This window comes from Hippocampus guttulatus, chromosome 2 (assembly GCF_054856545.1).
Source record: "Hippocampus guttulatus isolate MCC_2025c chromosome 2, RoL_Hgut_1.0, whole genome shotgun sequence".
Classification (NCBI taxonomy): Eukaryota; Metazoa; Chordata; class Actinopteri; order Syngnathiformes; family Syngnathidae; genus Hippocampus; species Hippocampus guttulatus.
The window spans coordinates 12,785,956-12,792,828 of NC_141262.1; positions in this window are offsets into that span (position 1 = coordinate 12,785,956).

The window sequence follows — 6,873 nt, forward strand, 5'->3', positions numbered from 1 at the left end:
AGTATGTGTGTGTATATATATATATATATATATATCCTGGGAGTAAAGGTGACAGTCGTGCCTGTAGTGGTCAGAGCACTCGGGACAGTGACCCCCAAACTAGTTGAGTGGTTGCAACAGATCCCGGGAACAACATCGGACATCTCAGTCCAGAAAAGCGCAGTGCTGGGAACACTGAGGATACTGCGCAGAATCCTCAAGCTTCATTGACAGCTTTTTTTTAATATATATATATATACATACACACACACACACACACACACACACATACAGTACATTATTTCAATTATATATATATAAAAATTCCTCATCTCACCCCTCGGGTGGTGTCCGTCCCTCATTCAGCTCGGGTCCTCTACCAGAGGCCAGGAAGCTTGAGGGTTCTGCGCAGTATCCTTGCTGTTCCCAGCACTGCACATTTCTGGACTGAGATGTCCGATGTTGTTCCCGGGATCTGTTGCAACCACTCATCTAGTTTGGGGGTCACTGCCCCGAGTGCTCCGACCACCACAGGCATGACTGTCACCTTTACCTTCCAGGCTCTCTCCAGCTCCTCTCTGAGCCATTGGTATTTCTCGAGTTTCTCGTGTTCCTTCTTTCTAATGTTTCCATCACTTGGGACCACTACATCCACTACAACGGCTGTCTTCTGCCCTTTATCTATGATCACGATATCTGGTTGGTTCACCATTATCATCTTGTCAGTCTGGATCTGGAAGTCTCACAGGATCTTCGCTCTGTCATTTTCCACCACCTTCGGAGGTGTTTCCCATTTTGACCTTGGGGTTTCCAGTCCACACTCCGCACAGATGTTTCGGTAGACTATGCCAGCCACCCGGTTATGGCGTTCCATGCAGACTTATCCTGCCAGCATATACTGTGTGTATATATATATATATATATATATATACACATACACACACACACACACATTACTGACGGATTGACAATTGTCGAACTGACATTCCTGTGAAATTTGATTGAAAGAATGATAGAAATACTGTACGGTCAAAATAACATGACGGAATGACAATTAGAGTTTGGTTCAAATTGAAATAATGGTGAACCGACAATGATAGATGGGTGCCCAGGCCACTGACAAAAGACGGGCAAAATTTACTGACGCGGTCACCTCGGTGTGTATATCGTGCGCATACAGTTCAAGGGTTTTAAGGTCATGCTTTAGCCTGGAACAGATGTGCTATTTCCGGTGAGTCTGTGTTTTGAAATTCAACCAACTTGAAACTCAACAAGGAGTCAATGGTGTTCTACATCAGAGGTTCTTCCACAGTACTGTACTTCGACTCGACCAGTGAACTCAAGTCGCTTTGCATATTGCAGCTTGTTGATTGGCGGGTAGTCACAGACCCCCCCCCCCCCGGCTCCCCCCCCCCCCCCCCAGCCCCCTCAGGTTAAATGAGGAGGCATCAAAGGGAATGACTAAACCGGAGTTCCAGCTGCAGCCTCACGCTGAGACCACAGCGGCGCAGCGGGGGCGGTGGACCGACAGGACCGCTGGGCCTTGGCCGAAACAGACGCAACTTCAAAGGCCGCGCAACATCACAAGAGCCTCCCTACATGTCGCGTCACACTCCAGCATGAGTTACATACTATACCTCGCACCTACATGCGATCACGAGGTAAATTGAGTGAGAATGTGCAATCAAGCCGGGCTGATCAGATGATGATCAGGAACACGAGAGCTCATTAAAAACAAGTCCTTAATTTAAAAAACAGATATAGAGGAGATTGATTCTGATTCTGTCAGGAGATTCAAATTTTCAAGCACGCAGACTCAAACCACCAGGGATGCAGAACTTTCCCGAAATGTGTTCTCAGAAATAACCCTAAGATCTTACATTCATTCATTATTACACATGGACATTTGACTTAACTTACATCCATATATTTATATTTATTTTATACAGATTTTTTTTTTGAGAGAGAGACAGGCAGAGAGAGGGAGAAAGAGAGAGAGGGGAAAAATCATTGCAAATGTTATTTTTCTGCACAAAATATCATACCTTTTTTAAAGGGTTTTTTTGGGGGGGGGGGGGATATTCTACAACGAAATCATGTTGCAGCGAGAAATTTTTCACAACAGGGGGGTTTTAGCTGTAGCAGATTTGATCTCAGATTTAAGCACACACACACACAAACAAACGTATGTGTACACGCAAATGTATGTGTACTCTATGTTTATTTCAATAGTGCATAAGTATGAGCACACACTTATTTGACACTTCATATTGTCAGTGTAGAAAGAAAAAAAGGGAAAGAAATTGCAAAATTTACGATCAGCATTCACTTTCACTTACATCAATTTCTTGGATAATGTCTTTTATTTTGCTTTCTCCGGCTTTCATTTTGATCACTTTTACCCTCTGTTCCAGCATCAGAGCTCTTCTTGTCTTCGCTGCTTGACATCCAAAGGTCCATTTTGTAGCCATTTTAGTAATGCAACGTCCATGCTCGTCTGAATCTAACAATAACAATTACTTCCTGGACCCGGTGGCTTTTCTTTCCACCATCTCACTGTCTCTAACTCGATCTCCCCTCGATCGCCACTCAAGATAGTGTTGCTCAGCTGATGTCATGCAATGAACTTTTAAGCCAGCCACGGGACGCTTCATAGTCCTCGATGGCCATAGTTAGCTCTCAAAGGCTAAAAACCTTACACTAACTGGAGCGCTTCTCTCTCATTAGCGTTCCAGTTCGTGTAAGGTTTTTAGCATGATAACAAGTAAAGCATTCAAGGAAATGTTTGTTTATTTGAATGTCCGTCGAGCCATAAGCAATTTACTCGGAGCAGCTAATCGGATGCATTCCACTCTATCTTCTACGGATCTAGCTTCAATATCTACACACATAGACAGTGAGGTCCCTCTTGGCCAATCGGAGGCCAGGATGATGCTTGGTAAGCCAATGGCAGAGCAGCTATGAGTGTGTTCCGTTCAGGAAACTCGCAGCTGTGACCGAGATAAACATCGTTCACATTGTAAAACAGTGTGGTGGTTGCTGTTGCCGTTTCTGAATGAAGCAGTAGAGGCTGCTGTTGAATTAGACTTCGTTGTAGTGAATGTCTTCGCGAGGCTGGAGCAGAGAAAATGATTTTGTATAACGCAACAGGGGTTTTTTTCATCCTATGGGGGCAGGAGAATGGGAATGGTGTTAATGATGAAGATCTTTTCACATTAGGGGGTATTTTCGCCCATGTAGGTTTCGTTCTAGAGGAGTTTCACTGTAAAATAATTGTCTTCGTTTTTTAGGATAAAAACACACATATTTTCAAGATTCATTTTTATGTTTTTTTGCAGGAAAAACCCCACTACAAGAATACGTTTTTTCATCTTTGTTATTCTTGGCGGGGGGGGGGGGGGGGTTGCAATGTAATTGTATAACAAAGCAACATACAGTATCTTGCAAGGAGAAAAATTGGGAATCTGTTTCTCTTTGTTATCTTCTTCTACAGGTTCAATTCCTGGAAAAGCAAGCCACCGACCGCCTAGTGTGTCACCGCGTTAGCATGTGTTTGTTGCAAACAAGGTCAGTGTGCGTGCGTACGTGACAGTACAGTACAGCGAGTGTCTGGCTGAGCCCTCGCAGGTGGGACACGTGTCGCCTATCTAGCGTGATCATCTGGCCTCACGAGAGGCTGAGCAAAGCGAACCCAGTCTCGTCGCGCTCGTCCCCGTTCGGAAATAGCTACTCGTTATCGCGCCTGTGAGATTTCTGAGGGCAAAAGCAGGAGGCCAAAGCGTCCAGGACTCCTCACGAGAGGCCTGTGTGAGAAAAACAAGCGCGCTAATGATCCCGTCTAGATAAAGGGAGGTCTAATGATGCCAGTGAGCCTTCGACAGTGAGGGAAGACATTTGAAGCACCACACAAGAGGAACAAAGAGGTTAACCCCTCTTATCTTGACTGAAAGTGCTGGTCCCACTTGTAACAGTTTGAAAGTTCCATATGTTTTAGGATGTAAACAAAATCTAAAAGATGAGATCAGAAAGCCATTATTCATTCCAAGAGGGAAGATTCAGGTGCTTCAGCAGTTCAAAAAAGAAAGATAAGAGCATTAGCAATACTGCTATTACGACTATAACTACAAATAATCATCATAATAAACTGTATTCCTTTTTAGTAAAACGATTTAAAATATATATTTTAAAAACCAAAACCATAAAATGGGCGATGGAGCACCACATACATCCCTTGTGTAGCTCGTTGCAAAGAATTTTGCTTCGCACTTTGTATTTTGGAAAATTATTTGTGTCTAGTATTTACAGCGCGGCACAATGGCCGACTGGTTTGCGCCTCACACAGTGCAGAGGTTCAAGGTTTGAAGCTGGGCTCCGTTACTTACTGTGTGGCGTTAACAACAGTTCTTTCTATCTAAGAACCTGAAATACTAGTATACTAGTAAAGAATTCCTACATGCATTATCTGTATTGGGGAAACCAAACAACCACCAAGGTGCATGGCATTACAAATCTGGGCTGGCCTTATTTAGGTGAATACAAAATGAATTGAAACACTGGAAGCCTGTATTGTCTTTTCTAGCATCCATCCATCCATGAGCCACACAAGGGTCACGGCCGTGTTGGATCATATCCCAGCTGTCTTCGGGCATTAGGCCAGGTACGCCCTGAATTGAGCGCCAGCCACGTGCACTCCCGTAATAGTTTGGAAATTTTAAACCGGACAAACATTAACGATGCAGCGTTTTAGGAGATGAATGCATTTGTACCCTCATGGCTAAAACACAGTTTGTTTCCCAAATGAAAACACTGCATCCATGTGTCTAGCCCCAACAAAATAAATACAAATACACGTGACAATAACAATTTTGAGGTTACACCCAGACAAAGCCAGACACGCGATGTTGTTGTTGACTGAGCCGAATAAAATATTAACCGCACGGCAAATGTTTAAAGATGAGTCCAGCGACCCAAAGAGACTTTACAGGGGGGAAAAGAGCTCAGGGATGAACTCTTTTTACAGCTCCCGTGACCCGTTCACAATGTCAATGAGAGTACAAAGTTTCGTTATTTTCACCTCATTTGTGAATTTTCTGAGTGTAGCAATTGGTATTGTGAAAAGATGTGGGGTAAACAGCAGCTCTAATAAGAAAAGTGACCAATTCGGGAAACACCGTGTGTTATAGTACACGACGGTGTACACAACAAATCAAAATATGCAAACATCCACCCAACCAATTATTAAATAAATGTGATAATTTATCTAACAGAGTATTCGAGTACATTAAAAGATCATATCCAGCATTGTAAAGGCAATTTCTAATCCTTTCCACGTTGTTGGGTTGTTGTTTTTTTTTGTGTGTGTGTGTGTGTGTATTAAAAAAAAATGCTTATTTTGCCTTGGCACGGAACATGTGAGAATCACCAGTGTATTTATTGATCTGAAAATCTGGTGAAAACTGAAAATGTTTACTTCTCTGAAAGGTTAGGATAGTTTCGAGAAGTACTGCATGTTCAGTCAAGAGTTCTGTGAAGTACCTCAAGGCTACGACTCCCTTTCTTCGGCTCCCAATAGAATTAATTTCGCTGCTCGCCAAAAATCATGCTGGAGTCGCGAGTGGAGTGTTCCTGAACATGTGAGGGTAACGAACAAGTAAATAGCTGTAAATAGAAACAAACACGGCTTACCTGTCGACATTTTGTATTTTTTTTCCCCAAAGCACATCTTCCCCACATACCCATTTTTAGTGCTATCTCATTTTCAGAGGCATTTGGCGCATACCTGGGGATTGTCCCCCCCCCCCCCCCCCCCTCACTTTTGTGACATCCAGCAAGCAGCTTCATACAAGGTAAGAGAACTTCTCTTCACAAAAAAGAATATGTGTCTGTCCCCCAAAAATACCTATCTATAATAGTGCTATGTGTATAACACCTCCGTTTTTGAGTGTGGATGTGCAGACCATTGCACACCAAGAAAAACTGCAGTTGAAGGTTAGTAATGAGGAGCTGACCCATCTCTGGCCAATTCATTCAGACTGACTCAGAAGCTACTTGAGAGAAAGTACACACACACACACACACACACACAATTTGTGAAGCTAGGTGAGTATCAATCAAAATGTTTGGACATTCTGTGTGGCATCCCCATGACTCAGTGTTGGGACCAAAATGTGTTTATATTGTATACTATTGATTAACGTAATGTGTTCAATCCATCCATCCATGTTCTGATGTCATGGGGCATGCTGGAGCCGATCCCAGCCAGCCCATCTTCGGGCAGTAGGCGGGGTACACGCTGAACTGCTTGCCAGCCAATCGCAGGGCACACAGAGACGTACAATCATCCGCGCTCACACTCAGACCTAGGGGCAATTTAGAGTTTTCCATTAATCTGCCACGCCTATTTTTGGAATGTGGGAGGAAGCCGTAGTACCCAGAGCAAACCCACGCAGACACGGAGAAAACATGCAAACTCCACACAGGAAGGCCAAAGCCAAAATCGAACCCTGCACTTGTGCACCGTGAGGATGACGTGCTGGCCGCCCTAATGTGTTCTACTTATTGAAATTTGTGTTGTTTGCAGGCGATGCCAATATCCGAGTTTCCGGTGAGACAAGAATTTTCTCAGAATTTCAGAAAGTAAAAAAATGGTTTGATAAAAACAACATACAAGACATATATTGATGAGTCCACCTGTCACCAAGGAAACATCCAGCTTCTTGAAGTGCTCTTGTGATTTGTTTTGTTTTTTCTTCTCATGATTTCTGCTATGATGGCATCCCGTGACCGCCCCTTAAAACCAGTCAAACAAAGTCCACAAATTCATGCTGGGGTTCAAGGTAAATAGAGCGGAGGCGTACCGGATGATGACGAGTGGCCTCGCCTCTGATTGGACGA